Genomic DNA, 26,581 nt, shown 5'->3' with positions numbered 1-26,581 from the left:
TCCCTCGGGCGACCGCCACCACCCACGTGCTCCGCGGAGCCCAGCGCCCCCCGCCCCACGTGCTCTCGCGGCCCTTTAAACGCCTCCGGGCAACGCGCCCGCGCCGCGCCTCCTCATTGGCGGGGGGCGTGGCAGCGGCGCGGCTGCGCAGTGACGCGCGCCGGCCGGCCCCGCCCCGGCCCCGCCCCCGGCCGGCGGCGGTGGCGGCGGCGCTGGCGGAAGGGATGACGTCACCGGCTGGGGGGGGCGCGCGAGCCGGCGCGAGGGGAGCGCGAGCCGCAGTGAGTGTCCTCGCGCCGCCCGCCCGGCAGCCCGGCCGGCGCGCGCACGCCGCGAGCCGCTGGCGCTCGGGCTCCGCTCGGATTCCATGCCACAGCCAGGATGTGAAGCGGGGCCGAGCCGGGGGAGCCCAGCCCAGCCAGCCTCCAGGTAAAGGAGCCCAAATGCATCCTCTCGGTGGCCAAAAAACCCCAAACGCGGGCGCTCCAGTGGGGGTCTCGCAGGCAGCAGAGTGGGCAGCGCGCCGGCTTTGTGCCGGGGAAGCCTGCACGGCCATTGTGCTCGGAGGCTGCTCGCTACAGCCGGCCGCCCGCCCCGCCGCTGCGCCCGCACCGTGCACCCCTGTCTGCGCTGGGGCGGGCCGGGCCGCGGGCAGGTCTCGGCGCGGGGCTGGGGGTGCGCCCGCGGCGTGGGAGGGGGCTGGGCTGCAAGTGCCCCGAGCGCGGCGTTGGACGGTGCCCAGCGTAGCCGGCTGCACCAGCCGGGGTGCGGGCGGGGCAGAGCGCGGAGGGGGGCGCGTGTGTGCGGGGCGCGGGAGCTGGCCCGGCGGCGCGCGGCCGGGGTCCCCGGACGGCCTGTGGAGGCAGGGGGCGCTGTGTTGGCAGGGGGGGCGCACTGGCGCCCCGGAGTAGAGACGAGTCCGGGACGGGTGGCTCGAGGTGGGACCGGCCGGGGTGCCCGGGGCGGCTGCTGCGCCCGCTACCTTTCTTCCTCCGGAGACCTTCGACTCAACCCTGCCGCCCCCCTGCGCCCTCGCGACCCCATTAATCCCTTGGGGGGCGCCCCTCCGGTATCCTGGCGTTGCCCCACCCTTCTACGGCCCCCCAGGCGGGGGGAGCCTCAGCCCCTGGCCCCAGGGACCCCGCCGGACAGGCTCACGCGCCAGGCACCCTAACCTCTCCTTGGAGCGGGGAGCGGGGGGGGGACATGGGGATGCCGCGAGAGGGGAAGCCACCCCTTGAGCAGCCAGCCCCGAGGACTCTGCACGCACCGGGAGCCCCCTCGAGGGGCTGGGGGAGGGGCGGTGACGTCATCCCGAGGCGGGGTCATCGGGACCAGTTTGAGGGGGCTCGGGGGAGGGGCGTGCCTTGAGGGACCCCCCCCCCCGTTAGCGTCCCGGAGTCCAGGGCGCAAGGGTTCGTCCAGCCTGCGGCCAAGTTCACTGCTGTGTGTGGGAGTCTCTCCTAAATTTAGGTTCACCCCTTTAGCACCTCTTCCCGGCAAATCCTGGACCCCCCTTAAAAGCCCCCCAAATTGAGAAACTCCCTTTCGCCACTTTCTCTCCAAAATGCTCAATTCAGGGAACCCCTCACCAGCTGGAATCGTTTCTCAGCCACACTTCCCCAAATCTGAAACCTAGTTCCCCAGTGACCCCTTCCCCCAATCTCAGATTCTCCCTCAGTAGCGCCCCAGGTATGCAGCTTAGAGGAAACGTGTTCCTCAGCAACCTTTTCTTAAATTCAGCCATCCCCCAGGGACCCCATCCCCCAAACACACAGCACTCCCCAGCGCCTCCATCTGGGGGGTGCTGCCCCTCCACCCCCGGGCCCAGCTGGGATTCCCCCGCCCCCCCACCTCAATCTGGGGGAGTCCCCGTTCTGAGCATCCGGCCGCTCTGCCTTGGACCGAATCCCCAATCCCCGAAAGGCCAGCACTACCGCGCCAGTGGGGGTTCTGAGGTGTTTGGTCCCAGCTCGGCGCTAGGGACGCTGAGACATGGAGACAAAGCTGAAGGGTCCCCGAGGATCCTAAGGACAGGGAACCATCCGGCCTGAGCCCTCAGCAGGCCCACCAGGCTTGGGCTGCTGGGGTTCCCGCCTCCTCTTGATGCCCCCATCGCTGTGGTCGTGGGGGCGAGGGCTCCTCTTTGTTCGGGGCACCCTCCGTTCCCCGCGGAGCCGCCTCGCGTCTGAGAGAAGGGAGCTCCAGCCAGCGTCCCTGCTTCTGTGAGGCCAGCTGCTGCTGCTGCCGCTGCTGGAGCTTTTATTAATGGGCGAGGGACTGGGTCGATTCCGCCATTTGCATAGCTCCCCTCCCCCTCACAGGGTCCCAGTTCCCTGTGCCCCCCTCCCCCTGCCAACCTTGCCTTCTGTCCCTTGGCTTCTCTTTTCTGCTGCTGCCAGCTGATACTCTGGCAGCCGAAGGCAGCCGGCTGGGGGCGTAGGCTGCCTGCCCCCTAAATCCCAGAGCCATGGGCTTGGGGCTGAGTCTTTGGCAGGACTCCCTGTGGTGCCCCCCTCAATGTCCTCTTTTGGACATCTCTCTGCCTGCTCTGTCTGCTAGTCTCCGAACTTCCCCTCCAGAAAACCTCATCCTGCCTGGTCCTGAGCCTGTGGGGCCACTTCACCATGACGGTGCACTCCTGCGTGGGGCCTGGGCCCCCCCAGCCCTCTGGGGGCCACCGCTAGCCACACTCAGTCACCCTGAGAGTTGGTAAATTGGGCTCAGGCAAACAAAACGTCGCAGGAGATCCAGCTTGGCTGGTGAGCTCATGGTCTCTTCTGTACCTGCCACCCTGCCCGATGACATCGGCCCTGGGGGGACGGGGGCTGGTGCTGTCATGCCAGTGGCTGTCCCAAGGGATGGTGGCCCTGTCCCCTCTCCACCTCCTGCGGGAGGTGGTGATGGGGAGTTTGGTTGGCGGGTGTGGCATTGGAAGGCACTGCTGGGCTGGCTCCCGGCGGGAGAGGGGGACTTCTTCTCCCCAGGGTCCCTCGTCAGCCCCTGATCCCGTGTGCGGTAGACACAGAGAGGGGACACTCAAATCCGGGTCCCTGCCTGCTGCCTGCATGGAAATAATCATCCCTTGGCCATATTTCCTCATCGTTTCCATCTTTGAACGTCTGAGCACCTTTCTTCCCTGCCTCCCAGGGGGCTGCGGGTGGCTGCCCATGTCAGTGGACCCCACCTGGGGACATGAGGGGGTCTTTGTCCCCCAATGCTGGGGGACATGTAGACACGGGAGCAATGGAAGAGGAGGAAGCTTCGTGGCTATCAGGGAATTCAATAGTATTATCTGGGTGGACCGTTCTGGAATCATCCCTCCCCACCTGTTTTGTTCCTTTTTCGCTTGCACAAAGGGTGGGTACCCCAGAGCTGGGACTGGTGGAGGAGACACATCTACCTACGCTCAGCCAATGGCTGGCCAGGCAGTGCCTCAGCTTCCCCTTTTGCTTCCTGGTCCAGCAGCGGCAGTACATTTTACAGGTGTTTGAGCACAGCGCACACCTTCCCTGCCAGGCACGGAGAGACCTGTGGCTTTGCTGATTGTCCCAGTGCCGGCGTGGCCCCAGCCACAGTTAGTGAGGTGGCCAGGGAGGGATGGGCAGAGATGTTAGGGCTCTGAGGAGCGTGGCATTTCCACCCGGTGGCCCCATGTTCACCTGCTTCCCGTGAGTGTAGCCGCCGCCACGCGCGGGGGAGAGGGGGAGCACTGGAGAGAGGAAAACCCTAAAAATAAGGAAAGATATTTATAAACCCAGCGGGTTTGGGGGATAATTGACAAAGCTTAATGTTTTCCGCCTAGAGCATTGCTCCCCCCCCCCCCCCGCCCCGCCACCGCATTAGGCACCATGTGCGGAATCTGTCGGAGTGAGGGGAAGATGCCTGGGTTGTATGCAGGGCTCCGCGGGTACTGTGCCAGTTCCCCCTCCCTTCTGGGGGTCTCGGGGTGCTGGAGGGAGGTGGGGCCTAGGGCGGGGTCATTGAGACACCCCTGGGTTTTTGTCTGCATCTAGGGCAGCATCCTGGTACACTGGTGGGTGGACACCCCATTTCTCGGAGTTTGGGCAAGAGGCTACCTCTCTCGGGCGAAGCTGGTGCAATCTGCCCTTGGCTCCGTCCTTCCCTGCGGCAAATGGTGCCTGGGTGGGGTATGTTAAGAGCCCCAGCCCCTTACCAGGCAGGGTGGCTCAGCCCCCAGTGGGGACAAGAGGGGGTGACCAGATTAAGTCATAGCTTCTGCACCCGTGCAGCAACCATGTGCCAAGCTGCTAAAAACCTGCCGCAGGTACGCGGGCAAAGTCACACCACTGCTGATGTTGGATGTTGGGGGGACCGAGGGCGAGAGGGTGATTACTTTTTTAAAAATTGTGGTCAAATATATGTAACAGGACGTTTGCCATTTCAACCATTTTTTACATGCACCATTCAGTGGCATTAATTATGTCCCCGTGTTGTACACCCGTCACAGCTTTCAGTTTCCAAACATTTCCCATCGCCTTTAACAGAAACTCAGCACCCCCTTAAGCAGTCACTCTCATTCCCTGCCTCCCCCAACCCCAGCCCCTGGTGTGTGCCATCGTTTGGACTCATAGCGACCCTACAGGACAGAGTAGAACTGCCCCGCAGGTTTCCCAGGCTGCAGTCTTTACAGGAGCAGATTGCCACGTCTTTCTCCTGCGGAGCCGCCGGTGGGTTAAAACTGTTGACATTGCAGTTAGTGGTCGAGTGCTTAGCCATTGTGCCACCCTGGTAACCACTAATCAGCTGTGGCCTCTACGCGTTTGCCTAGTCTAGATATTTCCTACAAGTGGCATCGTACCATGTTGGTCTTTCTTTTTCTGCCTGACTTCTTTCACTAGGCGTAATGTTTTCAGGGTTCATCCACGTCTTAGCATATGTCAGGGCTTCATTTCTCTTTATGGCTGAGTAATATTCCATCACATGGACGGGCCACGTTTTGTGCATCCGTTCATCTGTTTGTTGACGGACGCTTGTGTTGTGTCTGCGTTTTTTGGCTGTTGTGAACGGTGCTGCAGTGAACGTCGGTGTACACGCATCTGCCTGGGTCCCTGCTTTCAAGTCGTTCACATGTACACCTGGGAGTGGAATTGCCGGGTCAGATCTACCTGGACTTTTTGAGGGAAAGGGCAATTACTGTTAAAACTGTCTATATTAATTTTTTTTTTATTCTTGTCTTTTCACCTTACCTCGTCTAGAACCAGAAAGTCGCTGGTTTGTGGGGGGAGGGGGGAGGAAGGTACTAGAAAGAGGTTGATCCTTTTAGAAGGAGAACCTCGGACGTTCTGAGTCAGGGAACAGGGATCCCGGCCACCCCCGCCCCCACTGCCCCGGACACCAGGAGACGGGGGGAGGAAGTGAGAATGAAGGAATCTCAGAGCAGGAAAAAGGAGCTCTGGTGTCACAGTGGTTAAGCACTTGGCTGCTGTCCGGAAGGCTGAGGTTCAAACCCACCCTGCGGCTCCTCGGGGAAGCAGACCTGGTGACCTGCTCCCAGAAAGATGACAGCCTAGAAAACACCATGGGGCAGTTCTCCATCACATGGAGTCCTTATGAGTCAGAATCAACTTGGTGGCCCCCAACAACAGAGCAGGCCTTGTTCCGAGAGAGGGCAGACCCCAGCCCAAAGACACACGGGAAGGAGGCGACACCCACGTCCCCCTAACCCTGTGGTCTAGGTTCTCACAGCCCTCTGGTGTTCCAGAAGTTCAAGGGTGCTGAGTATGATACATCAGATTTTTTTCTCCTTTTTCTTTAAGGAAAGAAAAGACAGCCAAAAAAAAAAGAAGCCCAGCGTACTGTTTCTGCGGGTCCCTGGCTGATATCTCAGAAGCATCGAGGGAGGGGGTGTGCGTGGGGAATATGAAAAATCAATTGGCTTTACACTTCTAGAAGGTGAAAATTAACGAGCGGGTGGGAATGACTCACGGACAGACACTCGACTTTCCTGGAGCTTTATTTCTGTCTCTGTTTTTCCTCTCCTCCTTGGAGCTGGCGGCCCTCGGCCTGGCCAGGCTGGACCCGGGAGCTGCTATTCCCGTCTGGTTGTGGAAGCTCTCGTCAGCTCCCCCACTTCCAGGCCCCCTTCAGAGCCCCACCGCAGCCCGAGGGATGCCAAACCTGAAAATAAACCCCTGGGGGTTTGTCCGGCATCCCTGCTGCCCCCGATTCCCAAGGATCTGACCCTGACGGGGGCTCTGGGGTTTCTGAGTCAGGGTCACCCACTGGATGTCGTAAGTGGGGCTAAATCACGGCTGTCCCCTTTGTCTGGTATGTCTTTTATGTATCTGCGTGGGCCTGGTGGCTTTTGAGTTTTTTGATCCTTGCTGGAGTCCCTGGATGATGCATATGGTTAGGCGCTGGACTTCTAGCCGAAAGGTTGGCAGTTCAAACCCACCCAGAGGTACATCAGTAGACAGGCCCAGTGATCTTCCAAAAAATCACAGCCGTGAAAACTCTCCGGAGCACAGTTCTGCTCTGCACATACGGGGCTGCCCTGAGTCGGAATCAGCTTGATAGGAACTAGCATCAGTAAAGCCAGCTCCTTGTAGGATGACCAAACGTCAGTGGCCCTGCCTGGGGAACTGAAAATCCCAGCGTTTATCCTGGTTTTTCCCTCTTTCCCTCCCTGTGTGACCTCTCCTCTGCCCCTTAGCCTCTCTGTGGGAGAGCTTCCAGGCTAACAAAATGAGGTTACCCCCCCTCCGGCTTTGGGGTCAGAGTCCTGACTTTAGCCACCCACCCTGGTTGGGCTGTGCAAACGTGGGCAGGTGGCTTGACTTCTCTGTTCCTTCATCTCTAAAATCAGGGCAGTTGCAGCCCGCCGGGTAGCAAGCCATGACATGAGATGGAAACGCCTCCCGTGGGGTCTCGGCATGTTCTTTGCCACCCACGTTCGTCCTGTGTTGCTCGGTTCAGGACTTCTCACAGAAAGCAGGCTCCATTCCAGCGGCCTGGGACCCTCGGATGGAGGGGGGGCTGGCCAGAGAGGGGGTGGGAGGACGCTCCATTGTCACGCTGTTGTTCGGGTAATTGAGTGTTGGTGGAAATTCAGGGGTTCTGGGGAAGCGTGTTCGGCGTGTCTGTGTGTGTATAATTTAATGCTGCTTATAATTAACCCCCATGAGCAGCAAATGAGGGGATGTCGGGGATAATAATAGCTGCCCCAACTTACTGGGATTTGGCGCCCCGTGCCAGGCCCTGTGCTGAGTAAGCGCGTTAGAAGCATCCTAGTTGCCTTTCCACCTTTGCTTCTTCGTGCAGTGCCATTACCGGTCCTGGAGAGAGGGAAACTGAGGCACAGAGTGGGACTTCACTGGTCCAAGGTCACACAGTCAATAAGGGACAGAGCCGGGCTTCTTACGCAGGGCCATCTGATGACCTTAGGGAGGTCATTTGGGTGATAGGTCCCCTGTTGGGGACATTCCAGACATGGGTACAGAGATTCTTGGAACCCGCATGCCTTCCTTGAGTGCTGGACTGAGGCTGCCAAGTGTTCAAATCCTCGCTCAGGCACTCACTGGCTGTGTGCCCTGGGGCAAATCGTACAACCCCTCTGTGCCTCTGTTTTCGCACCTGTGAAATGGAGAGAGCAATAGTAGCCGTTGTGCAGGGTTGGTGGTGGAATTAAATGAGCTAATACGTGTCCAGAGCTTACTCTGATGGCACCCGGGACAAAGATGCTGCTGCTGTCCTTATCATTTCTGATGGTGGCAGGAAGACAGCCTTGATGTGCGGAGGAACCTGCCCGTCAGGGGCTCCCCCAGCCCCGGGGTGGGTTCACCACAGGACCCAGGTCAGCATGTCAGATGACTCAGCAGCTGCAAACTGGGGTGTTCCCTGTCACTGGCTACCTAATCGAGGCTGCACCACCTCCGAGCGAGAGCTGAGCTGTCGCAGGCCAGGCGGGCAGGTGGGTAGACTTGGTGAGTGCAGAGAAGGAGGTTGGGGGCAGTCCGGGGCTGTGACGGTAGCCCCACTGAGGGACACCTGGAAGCGGAATCTATTTCCATACTTGGTGCGCAAGCGTTCATTCATTCATTCATCAATTAATTAACTCATTCAATTAGTTTTTGTTAAATATCAGCTGCCAAGGAACTCAGGAGCCAGGCTCTGCTCTCAAATCCCAGCTCTGCCACTCGTGAGCTGGCGAGCCCTGGGCAAGTGGATGGAGCCTCTCCAGGTCTCAATCTCCTGATCTGTAAAATGGGTACATATGACCGTTTCTCACGCATGACAGGGTTAGTGTGTGGAAGATACGGATTTATATATGCCTGGCCTACAGGAAGCCTTAGATGAGTTTCTTTTCATTTTTAATAAAGACATAAAAATAAGATGCTGGGGTACAGCAGTCAACAAGGCAGGCCAAGTCCTTGGTCCCTTCGACATTGCTGTCTGCCAGAGGAGACAGTGAACACGTGAATTTTTGTTAGTTGCCATTGAGTTGATTCCGACTCATGGTGACCCCACGTGTGCTGAGTAGAATTGTGCTCTAAGGGTTTTCAAGCTGTGACCTTTTAGAGGTAGATTGCCAGGCCTTTCTTCCGAGGTACTTCTGGGTGGATTCGAACTGCCAACCTTTTGACTACTAGTGGAGTATTTAACCGTTTGCACCACCCAGGGACTCCTCAAACATGTAAGTACTCAAGGAAAATATTTTGGCTCTGGGAAGAATGACAGGTGGCTCCCAGCAGTGCCCCTGGTTGCTGTTTGAGGGGATAGGGAGGGCCTTTCTGAGGAGGTGACTTTTGAGTTGAGACCTGAAGCGTGAGGACAGAGATGAACGGCAGTGGGAATGGCAAGTGCAAAGGGCGTGTGTGTCGGGGGAGATCTGCTTCTGCAGAGCCGGAGGCGAGGTGGGGGTGAGTCACCTGAGGGCAGACAACACGGGCCCAAAGTTTAGGAGTGCCAGCTGCATCTTTAACATTTGCAGACAGAATTTACCAAAAGCCTCCCAGCCCTTGGGTGCCAGCGTCAGCACTGACAGAAACCTCAGCGCTCAGGAAACACCCCATGAAAAAGACGTCCGGTCATGGGCCAGAAAGGGAGAGGGACTTGGCCAGAGCTACACAGCCATGCCCACCTACCTGCTGGGTTGGGCACAGGAAGGCAGGCAGGGTTCCCTGACAGCAGCTCGGAGGGAGAACTGAGGCAAGAAGAAGCAGGTGGCAGAAATACCACTTTTGAACCCCTATACCCTCAGGGCCAGGCAGGTAGCCCAAGGGGAAAGGTATGGGTGGGTCAGATCCCCAGCCCTCCTGGCAGCCCCAAATAGCTCCGTGGGCAGATCTGCCTGTTTTTCCAAGTAAAATCCGAAGTCTAGATTTGATATAAAATCACCCTATTTTAATGTTGTCGGGTGCTGTCAAGTTGATTCTGATTCAGAGTGACCCTGTGTGACAGCGTAGAACTGCCCCATGGGGTTTCCTAGGCTGTAGCCTTTACAGAAGCGGATCACCAGGTTTTTCTCCCTGAGCAGCCAGCCACTGGTGGGTTCGAACCGCCAACCTTTTGGTTAGCAGCCCAGTGCTTAACTATTTTACCACCAGGGCCCCTACCCTGTTTTACGTCCTTGGACTTTTTTCCCCCTTAGAATACTGTTGGATGAAGATCCACACCCTCTTGGGCTAGACCCCCTTCCCTGCCGTTTGTAGTTGTGCGACCTCAGGTACCTCACTTGCTGCCGAGCCTCATTTTCTTGGACTATAGAATGGGTTCAAGAATCACAGCTGCCTCGCCGGGTTGTTTGGCGGCACTGGTGTGAGAATTCACGGGAAGGACTGAGGTCGGGGCCTGGGCCAGCGTCTGCGCTCGATAAATGCTGGCTCTTATTATATTAATATTGGCCTTAACGACAAACTTGACTTAAATTAAATGCTGCGCCGAAGGAAGCTGGCTCATCCCACGGGGCAGGGCTGTGAGTTATCTGCTGGCTGCAGGACCTGCTTCTCACTCCCTCGTTCTTGCCAAAATATACCTGTTTGTTCTCGGGGCCAGGACACCTGGCGGGATGGTTTTGCCCTGCAGGAGACATTTGGCAATGCCTGGGGACATTGTCCTTGAGTGGTGCAAATGGTTAAGTGCTATTAACTGAAAGGTTGGTGGGTCAAACCTACTAAAAGTGCCTCAGAAGAAAGGCCTGGCGATCTGTGTCTGAAAGGTCACAGCCTCGAAAACCCCATGGAGCACAGTTCGACTCTACACACACGGGGTCACTATGAGTTGGAATTGACTCAGTGACAACTAACGACAACAGGGGACATTGTCATAACTGAGTGGGGTACTACTGACATCGACGGGGTGGAGGCCAGGGATGCTGCTCTACACCCTACAGGACGGCCCCCCACACCTGAGAATGACCCAGCCCCAAATGTTAGTAGTGCCAAGGTTTAGAACACCTGGTTTATGCCCCAGACCTGTGCCAGCAAGAGAAACCAGGCGGGGCAGGACGTCAGCGTGTTCTTGCACAAGCCCCCAATCTCCTTACAGACCCCGACATCCCCCAAGGCCACAGCGCCAAGATTACTAACAGGTCCCCGCCGCATGCCCGGCCTGACCCCACCACCCAGTCGATTATTGGAAGTGACTAATTGTTCCTGTCTGGCTGATTCTGGAAGGCGTGAGTAGCTGGGCCTCTGGCAACAGTGTCAGCTTCTCTCCCTGAGCCCAGCCAGGGCTGCCAGGGGCCGGGACTTTTACTCTCAGTCCTGCCTGGCTCAGGGAGCCCACATACGAGCTCCCCCACTCCCCGGGGAAAGACCCACACCACACTCTGGAGGCCTGAGAGCCGCAGGTTTGAACCCCAACACAGGCTCTCCCCAGCTGTGAGGCAAACCCATTATTCCCTTCCCCCGAGCCTCGGTTTTCTCATCTGTGAAATGGGGATGAATCTTTCCTGCCACGTCATTGGGGACTAAATGGTGTCATGTCGATCCAGTGCCAGGTGCACATTAGCGGTAGACACGTGTCCTTCCCTCAGCCCCCCATCTTCATGAACAATTAGGGGGGCTAGAAATGGAGTTGGAAAGCTGCAATTCCCTGCAGAACTGCTGTGGAGGGGGAATAGCCCACCCAGGCGGCGAGACCCCCGTAACAACGGCGGCTGGTGTCACAGTCCGTGCTGTGTGCCTGCACTGGGCTGTGTCCCCGCACTCTGTCATTTTACCGTTAGAATAACCCTATGACGCAGCAGTTGAGACGAGCCAGCTCTCACCCCTCCTGCAGGTGGAGAAACTGAGGCACAGGGGGACAAGAAATGGGAACGACCAAAGCCTTTTCCCCAGGGCCGCCTGTTCCCCTGCAGGCCAATGGGGGTGTCGTTGCTGTTTGCCGAGGCTGCACCGGGGTCCGAGGTGTGTGGCTGCGCTTGGTTTAATGCTCCGTCAGTGCCGTCTCGAATTCCTAGGGCTTTAAAATTTTTTTTACTTAATCGTGGTAAAAATATATATCACGTAAGTGCCGTTTTAATCATTTATGAGCGTACGATTCAGTGACATTAATTACGTTCACAGCGTCATGCATTCCTCATCACTGTCCATTTCCAAATGTTTTTCGTCACCCCAGGCAGAAGCTCAGTACCCATTTATGTTGGCTCCCCATTCCTCCCTCTGCCCTGCCTCTTGTAACCACTAATAAACTTTGGTCGCCATGCATTTGCCTATTCTAGATATTTCATGCAAGTAGGGTCACATAGGAAACCCTGGTGGCATAGTGGTTAAGTGCTATGGCTGCTAACCAAAGGGTCCGCAGTTCAAATCCACCAGGCGCTCCTTGGAAACTCTATGGGGCAGTTCTACTCTGTCCTATAGGGTCGCTATGAGTCAGAATCGACCCGACGGCAGTGGGTGTGTGTGGGTGTGAGGATCACAAATTTGTCCTTTCGAGTCTGGCTTCTCTCAGCATAATGTTTTCAGGGTTGACCCATGTCATAGCATGTATCAGAACTTCATTTCCCCTTATGGCTGGGTAATATTCCATTGTGTGAATGGACCCCATTTTGTTTATCCAGTCATATGCTGATGGACACTTGGGTTGCCCCCAATGGCCCTTAAAAAAAAAAAGACTTTATTTTTTGGAGCAGTGTTAGGTTTACAGAAAAACTGAGCAGAAAGTACACATACCCGCCTTTTCCCCCTGCACATGGCTTCTCTTATTATGAACCTCTTACTTGGGTGGTATATTTGTTACAACTGATGAATCAATATTGATACATTGTTATTAACTAAGACTCATTGTTTACATAAGGTCCCTGGGTGGGATAAACGGTTTGTACTATTTGCGCTCACTTGACAACTACTAACCTAAAGGTTGGCAGATTGAACCCACCCAACAGTGCTGTGAAACAAAGGCCTGGCCAATCTGCTGCCAGAAAGATTTCAGCCAAGAAAACCCTATGGAGCAGTTCTACTCTGATACACACGGGGTCACCAGAAGTTGGAATCAACTCGATGGCAACAGGTTTGATTTTTGGGTTTTATAGTTTATACTAGGGTTTACTCTTTGTGTTGTACGGTCCTGTGGGTTTCGACAAACGCATAATGTCATGTGTCCGCCGTGACAGTATCATGTGGAATCGTTTCACTGCCCTAAAAATGCCCTGCGCTCCCCCTGTTTATCCCTCCCCTGAGCCCCTGGCAAACACTGGTCTTTTCACTGTCTCTGTAGTGTTGCCTTTTCTAGAATGTACTATGTAGTTGGCAGCATACGGTGTGTAGCTTTTTCGGGCTAGCCCACTGCCCCGTTTTGTGTTCAAGTCCTCAGAGGAACTTAGGACCTGTCTGCCTCACTCTCCATACTCCTCCCCCTACCCAGCCTGCCTGGCCCTCGCAACCGCCGGCCGCCCAGCTCCAGCCTCGAGATTAGACGGGTAGATGGCTAGGAAAGCAGTCGGCAAGTGGCTAATGCCCCCTCGTCCTGCTCTGATAATGCTTAGAACAGGTGACATCGCAGGAGAGGCACCTCGATGGCCACCCTCATGGCGCAGCTCACTCTGCCCTGTGCAGGGTGGCCAGGAGGTGCTGTGTGACCTTGGTCACTCGCTCGCCCTCTCTGAGCTTTTGCATGCCCAAAGCATGTGGCACAGGAACAGTGATGGTAGCTGCCAAGAACAGTGTGTCTGAGGGGTTGACCTCGAGCTGGGGGTCTGAGGATGGGTGTTGGGGAGTCAGGAAACCCTGAAATGGTCTGTGAGATTTCCTGTCTCCGGGAAAGAAGCTCAGAGGCCCAAAGGAGCCAGGGACTCAAAAAGGCAGGAGTGGGCTGGCCAGGTATTTTTTTTTTTTAATTATAATTTTTTTTTTTTTTTTAACTTTTATTGAGCTTCAAGTGAACGTTTACAAATCAAGTCAGTCTCTCACGCAAAAACCCATATACACCTTGCTACACACTCCCAGTTACTCTCCCCCTAATGAGACAGCCCGCTCTCTCCTTCCACTCTCTCTCTTCATATCCATTTCGCCAGCTTCTAACCCCCTCCACCCTCTCATCTCCCCTCCAGACAGGAGATGCCAACATAGTCTCAAGTGTCTACCTGATCCAAGAAGCTCACTCCTCACCAGCATCCCTCTCCAATCCGTTGTCCAGTCTAATCCATGTCTGAAGAGTTGGCTTTGGGAATTGTTCCTGTCCTGGGGCAACAGAAGGTCTGGAGGCCATGACCACCGGGGTTCTTCTAGTCTCAGTCAGACCATTAAGTCTAGTCTTATGAGAATTTGGGGTCTGCATCCCACTGCTCTCCTGCTCCCTCAGGGGTTCTCTGTTGTGTTCCCTGTCAGGGCAGTCATTCGTTGTAGCCGGGCACCATCTACTTCTTCTGGTCTCGGAGTGATGTAGTCTCTGGTTCATGTGGCCCTTTCTGTCTCTTGGGCTCGTAATCACCTCGTGTCCTTGGTGTTCTTCATTCTCCTTTGATACATGTGGGTTGAGACCAATTGATGCATCTTAGATGGCTGCTTGTTAGCATTTAAGACCCCAGACGCCACTCTTCAAAGTGGGATGCGGAATGTTTTCTTAACAGATTTTATTATGCTAATTGACTTAGATGTCCCATGAAACCATGGTCCCCAGACCCCTGCCCCTGCTACACTGCGGGCCAGGTATTTTAAGACACAGCCAGCCCCAATGTTCATTTGATACCTGTCGTGCGACGGCTTGCTTTTCTATGCCCTTTATCTCACGGTCTTTTAACCCCGGTACCACCAAGAAAGAAAACCTAGGAGGAGAATGCGTTCTTTGGATCTGGGATCTCATCTCTGAGAACCACCTAGACCCAGGAGACAGAGAGCTGTGACACCAGAGACAGCGAGAGTTGGTGAGAAGCAGTGGCAGAGAAATGGCCGCAGCAGAGGCAGCAGAACCGGAAGACTGGCAGGAGATGGCACAGTGGGCTTCCTGGCCCACAGAGCAAGAGAGTGGAGCGCCTTTGGGCTGAGGGTTACTGGTGGAGTGTGGTGCCTCTGGGCACTTATCGGTGGAGCTAAGAAGCTTTGCAACACTTGCCCAAGCAGGTCAGAGGCCGGGGTGGCCCAAGAGTCCTGTGGGTCTGAGAGGCCTGCCTGTGGGCGTGGCCAAGAAGCTGTCCTGACTGAAGAACTGTATCCTGAGTCGACCCTGATCCTGAATTGTAACCTGTTACTTCCCTAATAAACCCCTGAATTGTGAGTATCGTCTGTGAGTTGTATGTGGTCATTAACAACGATTATCGAACCCAACAGAGAAGAAGAGAGTGCTGTGGGAAGGGACTGATAAAAAGGTTGGAGAGAGGAGGTGTGTCTGACCTCTTCTTCATAGGAATCACCCCTAGGCTATGGATGTTGATTTTGATTCTCCTTCGCCCTTACGAGGTTAGAGGAGGCCAGATGCCCCCCAACCATGGTGCCATTTTTACACCATCACATTTGTTGGCCAGAAAGGTGGAGAAGTTACCAGGGCGCCCCCTAGGGTCAAATTTAACATCTGAAGAACGTAGATTTAGTCTTGGCTCAGCCTCACTCTCAGTGTGACCCTGAGGCAGTAGTGTCTCCTGCTGGGGCCTCAGTTTTCCTCATCTGTAAAATGGACGTAAGGCCCTCTCTTGGGTGTTTGGAAGGACCGGTACCAAGTTTGCGTGGAAAGTGCTGGCATGTCACAGGCCCCCAACACCTGCCATTGCTAAAACACCTCACGGTACAGTATGATGATGGTCAATGCCTCCTAGGAGAAAGATTAGGGCCCTGCACTGGAGGCTCTAGGGGGTAGAAGGCTTGGGGTGTTGGGGAGTGGTGGACTCAAGTTTGACTTTCCCTAAAGTGGCTGAGTCATGCCTGGAGCCTTCCCGCTGCTGGTCCGAGAGCAGGCTGGCAGGGGCTTGGTGGTGGCAAGCCCCAGGCAGATGAAACCACAGGCCAGGCCGATACGTTAGATCGATGTTGATAGGCGGTTGGGCTGGGACCACCTGAGCCACAGTGGGGAAACTGAGTCATGACAGGTGACCTTTGTTGTCTGGACTGAGGGCATCCTGCTGGCCACACCTCAGTCTGTGGACTCCCCATCCAGTGCTCAGGGACCACCTGACCTGTGTTGGAGAAAATGAGTCACAGCAGATGCAGGGGGTCACTTCTGACCTTTGAGGTCTGAGCGGAAGTCACTCTGCTGGTCACATCTTGGTCTCTGAATTTCTGTCCAGTGCCCCGGGACCACCTGAGCTGCTATGGGGAAACCAAGTCACAGTGGGTGGCCAGATTCAGTTGGTCAATTCTGACCTTTGAGGTTTGGGCCGGGGGCACCCTGCTGGCCACACCTCGTCTGCGGACTTTCCGTCCAGGGCTCTGCCTGGTGCCGCCCGCCACAGATCTCACTGTCAGCAGCAGCTGCCTTTTTCCGTAGGCTGTGTCATCCTCTAAATCGTTGTCTTTAAACCAATTCTCTTACAACTTACAAGAGAAAACTTGGTCTCACGCTTGTCAATGAGACCCACTATGTCATTGATGTAAGTAGGCGGAACCTTAAACATAAATGCGATGAGAGCCCAAAACTGGCATTAAATCCTTGCCGGCCACTGCTGCCACCCCTGGCTTAGAGCAGAAGTCTGCGTGCTACTGAGGCGTTAAATATGCGGTAGCACCCACCAGAGACTTTCTCCTTGGAGCCGGCAGGCAGCTTCAAAGAGCCGGGCACGGGAGCGACCCGCTCGCTGGTTGAGTGGGTGTTACTGAATGTGGCGGGGACAGTTTGGAGGTCTCCCAGCCTCGCTGGGAGGGTGGGTCCTCTACCGCCCTGGGTCTGAGCAGCTCGGACTTTCCTGTTTGCTTCTGAGCATTCCCTCTCCCTGGCCCAGGGAGAAGGTTATTTCTCCCTGAGTTCAATTAATGAGCCTATTAAAAACTATTTATTTTCCCTGACAGTTGTTTACTGGGGACGAGATGAATTGGCTGGGTGTCCTTGCTGAGCAGGGACGAGGTAGATGGGGGATACTGGGTATCTTGAGCCCTGGTGCTTGGGGACAGACCCCAAGTGGGGGCCCTGCCTTTGGGGCCACTGTGGGCAGGGCCTGAGCCAGTATTTCTGACCTTGGAGCCTTTGGGGAAGTGGACTCTGGGATGGGTGGAAACCATCCTGTTGTGGAGGCAGGCGGCTGACCCCAGTGACTTCTATCTTGCCCTTGTGGGTCAGAGTCTCTCAGATAAACTGGTTTGAAGCCCAAGACCTGCCTCCAAGGGCCACATATTTGTGGCAGTATCCTTCCTCCCCTCCTCTATAGCAGTTGAACCCGGCGATTTTTCTCTGGGCACATGGCTGCCTGGGGAGAAAGACTACATTTTCCCAGTGTAGCTAACGGTGGTCACATGGTTCTATTTTGACCAGTGGGATAAAGGGCAGGATTTCCAGGGACTGCTTTTAAAGGCAGGTAGCACATGTACCCCACCAGCAATATGGAGATGATGGCTGGTGCTCAGGCAGCCTTCTTGGGCCACAAAGCAGGCATCATGGAAAAGAATGGGGGATCAAAGAGATGGAAGGAACATAGGCCCTAATGATCACTGAATGGCCAAAATAGCCCTGAAAGAACGTCCAAAGCCACCAGGGTCACCAGGGTCAGCAGGGTTGTCTTCTGAGTCCTCCTAGGTCTCTGTGAGGGAGGCAGGTTACCAAGGCCCTGAAAATAATATAACAACATTTATTGAGCACCTCTCTGTGTTGAACCCCAGGCTGAACAATGTATAAACCAATGATTAATTCATTTAGTCATTAACACCTCTATGTGGTGAAGGCAGATATCATTTTCCTCTACTTCTCCCTCCTCTGCCTCCATCTGGCCCAGCCCCATTATCGCCCACTTGGACCAGTGCAGTTGCTTCAACCCCAGTCCTTGACTTCGCCCTCACCCCCACAGTCTGTTCCCCTCGCTGCAGCCAGAGGGCACCTATGAGCATCTGAGTCAGGGCCTGTTCCTCCTCTGCTCACAGCCCTCCAGGGCTCCCACTTCCCTCAGGTAAAAGCCCAAGTCCAAGGCCCACAGGGCCCCATACACCCTGCCCCGCCCTTCTCTGCTCTCCCCTCCTCTCTCCCCTTTGCTCACTCTGCTCCAGCCACATGGCCTCCTTGCTGTTCCCCCAACTCACCAGGCCTGGTGCTGCCTCAGGGCATTTGCACGTGCTGTTCCCTCTGCTGGGAACACTCTTCCCCAGATCTCCACATGGTTCACTCCCTTCTGCTAGTCTTTACTAAAAAGTCACCTCCTCAAGGAGGCCTGCCTTGATTACCATAGCTAAGATCGCTCCCTCGCTGTCACTCTCTATCCTCCATCTCTCCTTTACTTTCCTTCTAGACATGGCCTCTAGTAGGCACTTAATAAGGAACCCTGGTGGTGCAATGGTTAAGTGCTTGACTGCTAGCCAAAACGTTGGTGGGTTGGAGTCACCTAGTGGCTCTGTGAGAGAAAAAACCTGGTGATCTGTTTCCGTAAAGATTATAGCCTTCCTTGTGTTCCTCCAACTGGCCAAGCTCAGTCCTGCCTCAGGGCCTTTGCACGTGCTGTTCCCGCTGCCTGGAATACATTTTCCCCAGATATCGACATAGCCCTCTCCCTCGCCTCCTTCAACTCTCTGCTGATGGAAGTGAGATTTTCCCTGACCAACCCTTCAGACCAGTTCCCCATCTCCCCTTTTGCTGCTGGCTTTATCCACGGCACTCGGCACTGTCTGCGTATTGTATGCATCTCACTTAATTCTGCCTCCCACTCTGGCCTGGGCTCCATGAGAGAGACATTTTTGCTCGTTTTGTTCACCACTGTGTCCTCAAAAGGGCCTGCACACAGTTGGGTCTTGCATTAAACAGACAAACCAGTTGCCATCGACTCGGTTCCTGCTCCTGGTGACCCATGTGTGTTACAGTAGAACTGTGCTCTATAGGATTTTCAATGTTGATTTTTTGGACGTAGATCGCCAGGCCTTTCTTCTGAGGTGCCTCTGGGTGGCCTTGAACCTCCAACATTTTTGGTTAGCAGCTGAGCGTGTTAACTGTTTGCACCACCCAGGCACTCCATGTTTTGCATAGAGTCCCCATCTCAGAGGGGAAGAGATGAGGCTGCAGGATGCCTGAGGTCTCCCAGGCAGCAGCATTTGCCCCGAGCAGGTGGCTCTGTGTTCTCTTCACCCCCGGAGTCAGCTGGTCAGGGCGGGTCACGTTGGTCCCCACGGCTACTCCTGCTCCCTTCCTTCGCCCCCACGTTCTCACCTCAGCCTCCAGAAATAGCCCCTTTAAAATAGCCGTGTCCCTACGTTCCGGGGCCTCTGTCTGCCCACGGGTGTGACGCGGCGCTGACGGGCCGGCCTCCTTGCTGTGGGATTTTTAAAAATATAGTTGGTGTTAGGTGGTGTTTTTTTTCTCACCCCTTTGAAGCCTGAAGAAGCCCAGCCACCCCCCAGGGCTGTTCTCCCTTCCCAAAGCTCCGGAGGGCTCAGCCTCTGGAGGTGTCTGGTTTGCAGATACCAGGGCTTCCGCTGCTGGCTCAGCCAGCTCAGGCCACACGTGTGGCCCACAGTCCCACGTCTGGTCAGGACGTTCTAGGTCAGGTCCAGCACCACCTCCTGCCACCGTGTGACCTTGTGCAGCCGGCTGAACCTCTCTGAGTCTCATTTTACCCAACTGTGAGTCAGGGGCGGCCTGGCTGCTTCAATAATGGCAGACCTCGGAACCTTATTTTACCCATGTGCAAGCTGAGGACAGTTTTGAGGCTTGGGCAAATGGCTGAACTTCTCTGAGGCACAGTTTACCTGTTTTTGAAATGGGGACAACCTTGAGATTTACAAATGGCGGAACATCTCTGAGCCTCAGTTTACCCGTCTTCAAAATGGGAGCAATCTGGGGGCTTGGACAAATGGCTCAACTTCTCTGAGCCTCAGTTTACCCATCTGTGAAATGGAGACAGTCTTGAGGGCCTGGGCAAATGGCAGAACTCCGAACCTAAGTTTAACCCATCTGCAGGGACAGTCTTGGGCACTGGACAAATGGCTGAACTTCCCTGAGCCTTACTTAGTTTACCTGTCTGTGAAATGGGGACAATCTTGGGGCTTAGAGAAATGGCTGAACTTCTCTGAGCTTCAGTTTACCCACCCGTGGAAAGGGGACATCTGTAAGTTTGCATCCCCTGGCCTGGTGCACAGTGGGGTGGCTGTGAGGTGTAAGCCGACCTCATTCCAGGTCTCAGCACTTCTGAACCAACCTCCTTTGTCTCCCTGAAGGGAGGCATTAGTGAATTCAGCGCCAATTTAGGATGTGGGCAAATCGCTGTTCTAATCTGGATTCTGCCACTTCCAGGCTGTAGATGGAACCTTCAGGAAATCACGTTCTCTGTTGGAGACTCAGTTTTCCTCATCCCTAAAATGGGCCCAGCTCACAGGACTGGCGGGAAGCGTCAGGGAGACGGGACTCAGCAGCTGTTTCTCCCAGGCCAAGCGCATGGCAAAGGCTTTCCTATTGTCGTGTTTTATGATTGTCATTTACTGCGGCCGTATAGGTCAGTGGTGAAGAAACCGACGCTAGGACCAGACGGCCTGGGTCTGAATCCCAGCCTTGTCCTTTGTTTGCTGTATGGCTTTACCTCACTGGGCCTTAGTTTCCCCATCTGTAAAATGAGAACAGTGACAATTCAGATCTCCCAGGGTCCTTGGAAGGATTGGATGAGTTAATCTGAGCAAAGCTCCTAGAAGGGCAACGAGCCCACAGTGTGTCTAATCTAAAAACCAGGTGCTGTGGGGTCGACTCTTGACTTCTGGCTGCCCCGTGTGTGTCAGAGTACAACTCTGCCCTGATGGGCTTTCAGAACTGATTTTTCAAGTACAGACCGCCAGGCCTTTCTTCCGACGCATCTCTGGCTGGACTCGAACCTCCAATCTTTTGGTTAGCAGCCAAGTGCCTTTGTCATTTGTACTACTGATGGACCCCATGTGTGATGTGGGGGTTTGTAAATCAATATGTTTATTCACTAAATATTTCTCAGGCCCCTTCTGCAAACTGGCCCTTCCTGGGAGTGGGATAAGCACTCCTTGAATGGGTCTGTTGGCTTGGCTTCGAGGTCCTGGCCCCACCCCTGTGCACCCAGGCCCGGCTAGGTCCCCCTCCCGCTAGGGCAGGGATTAGCCCTGTCCAGGCAGCCTGAACCACCCACTGCTTCCTGCCCTTGTCCAGCAGGTGTTGGGCCACTGGATGGCATGACCGGGAATGGAGACTCCGGAAGGGGGCAGAGGACAGGCCCCCGGGCAGCTCACAGGGGACAGGATGGGCCCAGCCGGGGGAGGAGGCAAGCACACTTCCACTGCTGCCCGAGAGGCCTGGAGGCTGTTCAGCTGCAGCCGCCCCCACATCTCTGCCTTCGGTCGTCCAGTTAGACCAGTTGCCATCGAGTCGATTCCGACTCATGGCGACCCCACGTGTGTCAGGGTAGAACTGTGCTCTGTAGGGTTTGTTTTGTTTTTTGGCTGTTCAAATTAGATTGTAATGTTTTATTTTTATATTTATTTATTTTGAATATTTTATTGTGCTTTAGGTGAAGGTTTACTGAGCGAAATAGTTTGCCGTTCAGCAATTTGTACACAGAATGTTCCCAGACGTTGGCCGCAGTCCCCTCAGTGTGTCAGTCATTTCCGCCCTGGGTTCCCCCTTCCTGCCTTCTCATCTTTGCTTTTGGGCAAATGCTGCCCTTTTGATCTCGTATAATGATCTGCTCTGAAGAGCTTGTTCCTCACGGGTGTTATTGGTTATTTTGTAGGCCTGTCTGTTGTATGGCTGAAAGGTGGTCTCCAGGAATGCTTCGGTTCTATGTTAGAGGGTGTATTAGGGCCACAGTCTCAAGGGCTCCTCCAGTCTCTATCAGACCCATAGGGTTTTCAATGGCTGAGTTTTTGGAAGTAGATCCCCAGGTCTTTCTTCCGAGGTGCCTCTGGGTGGGTTTGAACTGCCAACCTTCCAGTTAGCAGCTGACTGTGTTAACTGTTGGCACCACCCAGGGACTTCTGATGGACGTTGTCATTGTTAGTTGGTGTTGTTCTGACTTGTGATGACCCATGTGTGCAGAGTAGAACCGTGCCCCATAGGGTTTTCAAGGCCGTGACTTTTCGGAAGCAAATCGCCAGGCCTCTTCTGAAGCACCTCTGGGTAGATTTGAACCTCCGACTTTTCAGTTAGCAGCTGAGCGTGGTAGTCATTTGCACCACCCAGGGACTCCGCAGCGGATGTTATTTCTTCCTAAACAATAGACCGACCACAGGCCTCACAGTCTGCATTTAAAGCCTACAGTGAATTTGAGTTCTCTTACCCAAGACGAGCGGCAGGACACGTTAACCATCTGTACCACCCAGGGACTCCACCCTGATTTTACAGATGGGGACATTGAGGTTCAGAGAGGGAAAATGAGTTGCTCAAGGTCACACAGCAAGGAGCAGAGCCTGGGACCACCTATGATGAACTGGGTTCTTGGACCCCGGCTGCACAGTTCTCCAGGTCAAATGGTGGGTTGGTCAAACTGAGGCAGAGAAAGAGAAAAGGTTTGCCAGGGGCCACGTCCACCTCAGGCCTGGTCTCTCTGTCCCCCACCTAAGCAGTGCCACTCAGGCCCCTTCCTGGCAGCCCCTCCGTATGGTGATGACGTCCCTGTGCTCTTGATGAACACGTCACAAGTGACAGGTGGGGAGGCCCCCTTGGACCCTGGCTCTGTGCCAGCTGTGGGCCGAGTCCAGACCTGCCCGTCTGTGTCGCAGGAGGAGATGAGACTGGCAGGCGGTTTTTGTCCTCCAGCCTGCCACTTTGCTGCCAGCCGCCCAATTTCCTGTATGTTTGCATTGGTTGCTCGGGCCCTTCTTTCTTTTTCCCAGCCAGCGTCCTCCCTGATCACTTTGCCCTCGGGCATCCCCGTGGCATTGATTGGACACCTACTGTATGCCAGCAGGCATTGTCACCAGATCCTATGCCAGGCTCTGGCACCAGGTGGCCTGGGTTCAGTCCCCTCTGTGCTTACCTCCAAGCTGTGTGACCTTGGGCAAAGTGACCTGACCTCTCTGAGACTCAGTTCTCTCATCTGTAAAATGGGAAGGGTTAGGCAAGTTATTATGTGAAGGAGACATGGTGGCACAGTGGTTAAGCACTCAGCTGCTAAGTGAAAGGTTAGCAGTTTGAACCTACCCAGTGGCTGTGCAGAAGAAAGGCCTGGCTACCTGCATCTGTTAAGATTGCCCAAAAACTAATCCCACTCCCACTGAGTCGATTCCAACGCATAGAAGTCTTACAGGAGAGAGTGGAATGGCCCATAGGATTGCCAAGGCTGTAAATCTGTACGGAAGCAGACTGCCACTTCTTGCTCCCACAGAGCTCGAACCACCCACCTTTCGGTTAGCAGCCAAGCGCTTTAATCGTTGTGCCCCCAGGGCTCCTAGTCCATAAAAAAATACAGCCTCAAAAGCCCTCTGGGGCAGTTCTGCTCTATCACACGGCATCACCATGAGTTGAAATCGACTTGGTGGCACACAAAGATAGCATTATAACACTGCCCAGCACACAGTATGCAATATAAAATATCAGCACTTATTTTCATTATTGCTTTTATTTGATTAGTCACACCTAGAGATACCTGGCGGCGCCTCATTTTCTACAAATTCTGTATCTGTGAATTTGACTACTCCCTAAAATTTGTGTTTGACCCCAAAATCGATACTGGTGGGGCATCCATGGTCACATGTAGACTTGTGCAGGGTGGGCACAAAGTTCGAGTCACCTGATGTTCGTGTCCCCAGCGGAGGTCAAACAAAGGCACCCGCTGCCTTCTTGTTTCAGCCCTTTTACTGTAAACAAGTGTCCTTTTCATGGCTTAGTTACTGCCACATTTTTCACATTCTTTTGTGCTTTTTGTTGGTGATCCTGCATTTAAAATGCCCCCCAAGCAGAGTGCCGAAATGCTGCCTAGTGTTCTAACCACAGAAGGCTGATTGTCTACAGAGAAAACACGTGTGTTAGATGAGCTTGCTCCAGGCATGAGTTACTGTGCTGCCGGCCAGAAGTTCAGTGTTAACGAATCAATGATATATGTTCAAGAAACAGCCCTGGTGGCGCAGTGGTTAAGAGCTCGGCTGCTCACCAAAAGGTCAGCAGTTCGAATGCACCAGCTGCTCCTTGGAAACTCTGTGGAGCAGTTCTACTCTGTCCTGTAAAGTCACTATGAGTCAGAATTGACTCGATGGCAGTGGGTTTTTTAAAATAGAAACACACGTAAAACAAGGTTATGTATGGATCGGTGGATGGAAATGTTGTGGCCAGAAGCTCACAGGAACCTAACTCTGTATTGCCCCTGGAGCAGTGGCTCAAGCCCAAAAACTCAAATCACCCCTCCACCAGGGCTACACGCTAATTTGGTGTTCACGGAGACATTAGAGATCATACCCAACCACCAGTTGCTGTCAACTTGACCCTGACTCATGACGACCCCATGTGTGTCAGAGTAGAACTGTGCTCCATAGGGTTTTCAATGGCTGCTTTTTTGGAAGTAGATACCAGGTCTTTTTTCTGAGGTGCCTCTGGGTGGACTCGAAACCCCAACCTTTCTGTTAGCAGCCGAGCACGTTAATATATTAGGTAATGTGCCTTTAAACAGAAACACACATAAAACAAAGTTATTTGATCATTAGAAAATATAGACAGTTGACAAAAACGTTGTGACCAGAGGCTCGCAGGAGCCTCACCCTTTATTTCCCCTGGAACAATGGCTTAGTATTTGCAAATTCAGTGTTTGTGGCGACTTTATGGAACATAAATAAAATAAAGCCAAACTGCTTGCCATGGAGTCAGTTCTGACTCGTGACTCCATGTATTTCCGAACTCTGGCAAATAATGACTTGACTGCATTTTTCTCTTCTCCACTTTTTTTCCTGCACATCCTGCACTCCCAGTTGCTTGCTGGGTCTTTTCACTGAGAATCTTGGTATGTATAGAGGTGGTGCCTCCTTTTTCAGGGCTGCGTACTATTCCATCCACATGCTGAGTCTCGCTTCTGGTGAACATGCCACTTTGTGTGTGTCTCTCTTTCATGTGAATGCAGGGTTATCTGAGGAACCCACATTTTAACACTTGCTCCATCTCATCTGGTCCCCCTGCAAAGAGTGCCTGCCATCTTTGCCCCACCTGCTGGGAGAGTGAGCCTCGGTTTCCTTTTAACAACTTTGCAGGGAAGAGGAGGTTTTTCTTCCTTTTTTGGTTGCCTGTGTCTGCCTCCCACCAAACCAGCTTCTGGAGCTGCACCTTCTCCCCCCACCCACCACCTGGGTCTGTGTTTGCATTGAGGTTGTGGGACAAGGTGGGGGTTGGTTTCAGGTCTAAAATTTCCTTTCAGATGCCATGAAAAGCTCCTGTGTGTTCAGAAAACAATCATAGGGCCTGAGGACCCTGGCGAGGGTCTAGAGATTGATCATTTGGTATTTATTGAACACCTAGTGTGTGTGTGCAGGGCCCTGATCTAGGTGCCAGGAACAGAGCTGTGGATGAGACAGGGAACAAGCCCGTCCTTGTGGAGTCTGGCAGGAAAATGCACAATCGACACATAGAGACACTAAATATTTATTAAGGGCCCATTGTTGTTCGGAGCCCTGATGACATAGTAGTTAAGAGCTCAGCTGCTAATCAAAGGGTTGGCAGTTCAAATCCACCAGCCACTCCTTGGAAACGTATGGGGCAGTTCTACCCTGTCCTATAAGGTTGCTTGCTGCAAGTTGGAATCAACTGGATGTTGATGGGTTTGATTTTTTTTTTTTTTTTTTGGTGCTCATAATTGTAGTGTGCCGTCGAGTCAATTCGGACTCCTACGGACCCTATACGATAGAGTAGAACTCCCCCATAGGGTTTCCTAGGCTGTAATCTTTACAGGAGCAGATCACCAGGGCTTTCGAACCACCAACCTTTTGGTTAGCAGTTGAGCATTTAACAATCGTGGCACCAGAATTCCTTATTAAGTGCCTAATGAATGCCACGTCTAGAAAGAAAATGAAGCAGGGATGGAGGGCTGAGAGTGACAGTAAGGGAGCGATTTTCACTGTGGTAATCAGGGCAGGCCTCCCTGCTATCCGTTGCCATCGAGTCCATTCCAACTCATAGCGACCCTATAGGACAGAGTAGAACTGCCCCATAGAGTTTCCAAGGAGTGGCTGGTGGATTCGAACTGCCGACCTTTTGGCTAGCAGCTGAGTTCTTAACCACTGGGCCATCAGGCCTCCAAGGAGGTGACATTTTAGTAAAGACTAACAGGAGGCCAGGGAGTGGCTATGTGGAGATCTGGGGGAAAGGCATTCCAGATAGAGTGAACAGCCTGTGCAAAGGCCCTGAGGCAGGTCTGTGCCTGGTGAGTTGGAAGAACAGCAAGGAGGCCCGTGTGGCTGGAGCAGAGTGAGTGAGGGGGAGAGGAGAGGAGGGGAGGGTGGGGAGGGGACGGGGCAAGTCGTGCAGGGCTCTATGGGCCTCAGGGAGGACTTGGGCTTTTACCTGAGGGAGGTGGGAGCCCTGGAGGGCTGTGAGCAGAGGGAAAGGCCTGACTCAGGCGCTCAAGGGAGCCCTCTGGTCGCAACAGGGAGAACAGACGGGGGGCAAGGGTAGGAGCTGGGGGACCAGGGCGCAGGCAACTGCACTGGTCTAGGCGGACGATGATGGGGCTGGAGCAGGTGGGGGCAGAGGAGGGAGAAGTGGGTAGATTCTAGAAAAGTTTTTTAAATGGACTGTTGAGATAGGCCAAGAATTTGGATGCAGGGATGAGAGGGTGAGAGAGTAGAGGACGATACCTAGGTTTTTGGCCAGGGTGCCTCCAAGGACAAAAGACTGTTAACCTAGAAGGGGAAGATAGTGTGGATACCCCCTTACTTTGCCCAGTGGATGATGAGACTGGTTCTCCCGAGAGGGGTCCAGGTGGCCCTCCTACAGGGGTGATCCCTGACTTGGTCAGCATGGTGACCGGGGCCAGCATTGGGTGCCGCAAGGAAGCCAGTGGCCCCGGACAAGGCACATCCTTTCCTCAGCCTCAGTTTTCCCATATGTAAGATACAAATAATAGCAGCTC

General features: G+C 54.3%; 1 protein-coding gene across 1 annotated transcript in view; it reads left to right on the top strand.

The window, feature by feature from the left end:
- Positions 1 to 345: 345 nt before the first annotated feature.
- PTPRS (protein tyrosine phosphatase receptor type S) overlaps positions 346 to 26,581 on the top strand; it is a 132,125-nt gene continuing 105,889 nt past the window's right edge. The window contains exon 1 of the mRNA XM_064280341.1: positions 346 to 429. The gene's annotated coding sequence lies outside the window, so the exon portion shown is untranslated. The remainder of the gene's footprint in view (positions 430 to 26,581) is intronic.

Source organism: Loxodonta africana, chromosome 3, assembly GCF_030014295.1.
Source record: "Loxodonta africana isolate mLoxAfr1 chromosome 3, mLoxAfr1.hap2, whole genome shotgun sequence".
Taxonomy (NCBI): domain Eukaryota; kingdom Metazoa; phylum Chordata; class Mammalia; order Proboscidea; family Elephantidae; genus Loxodonta; species Loxodonta africana.
Note: the sequence above shows the minus strand (reverse complement) of the source record. Positions and strands in the feature narration are given on the sequence as shown.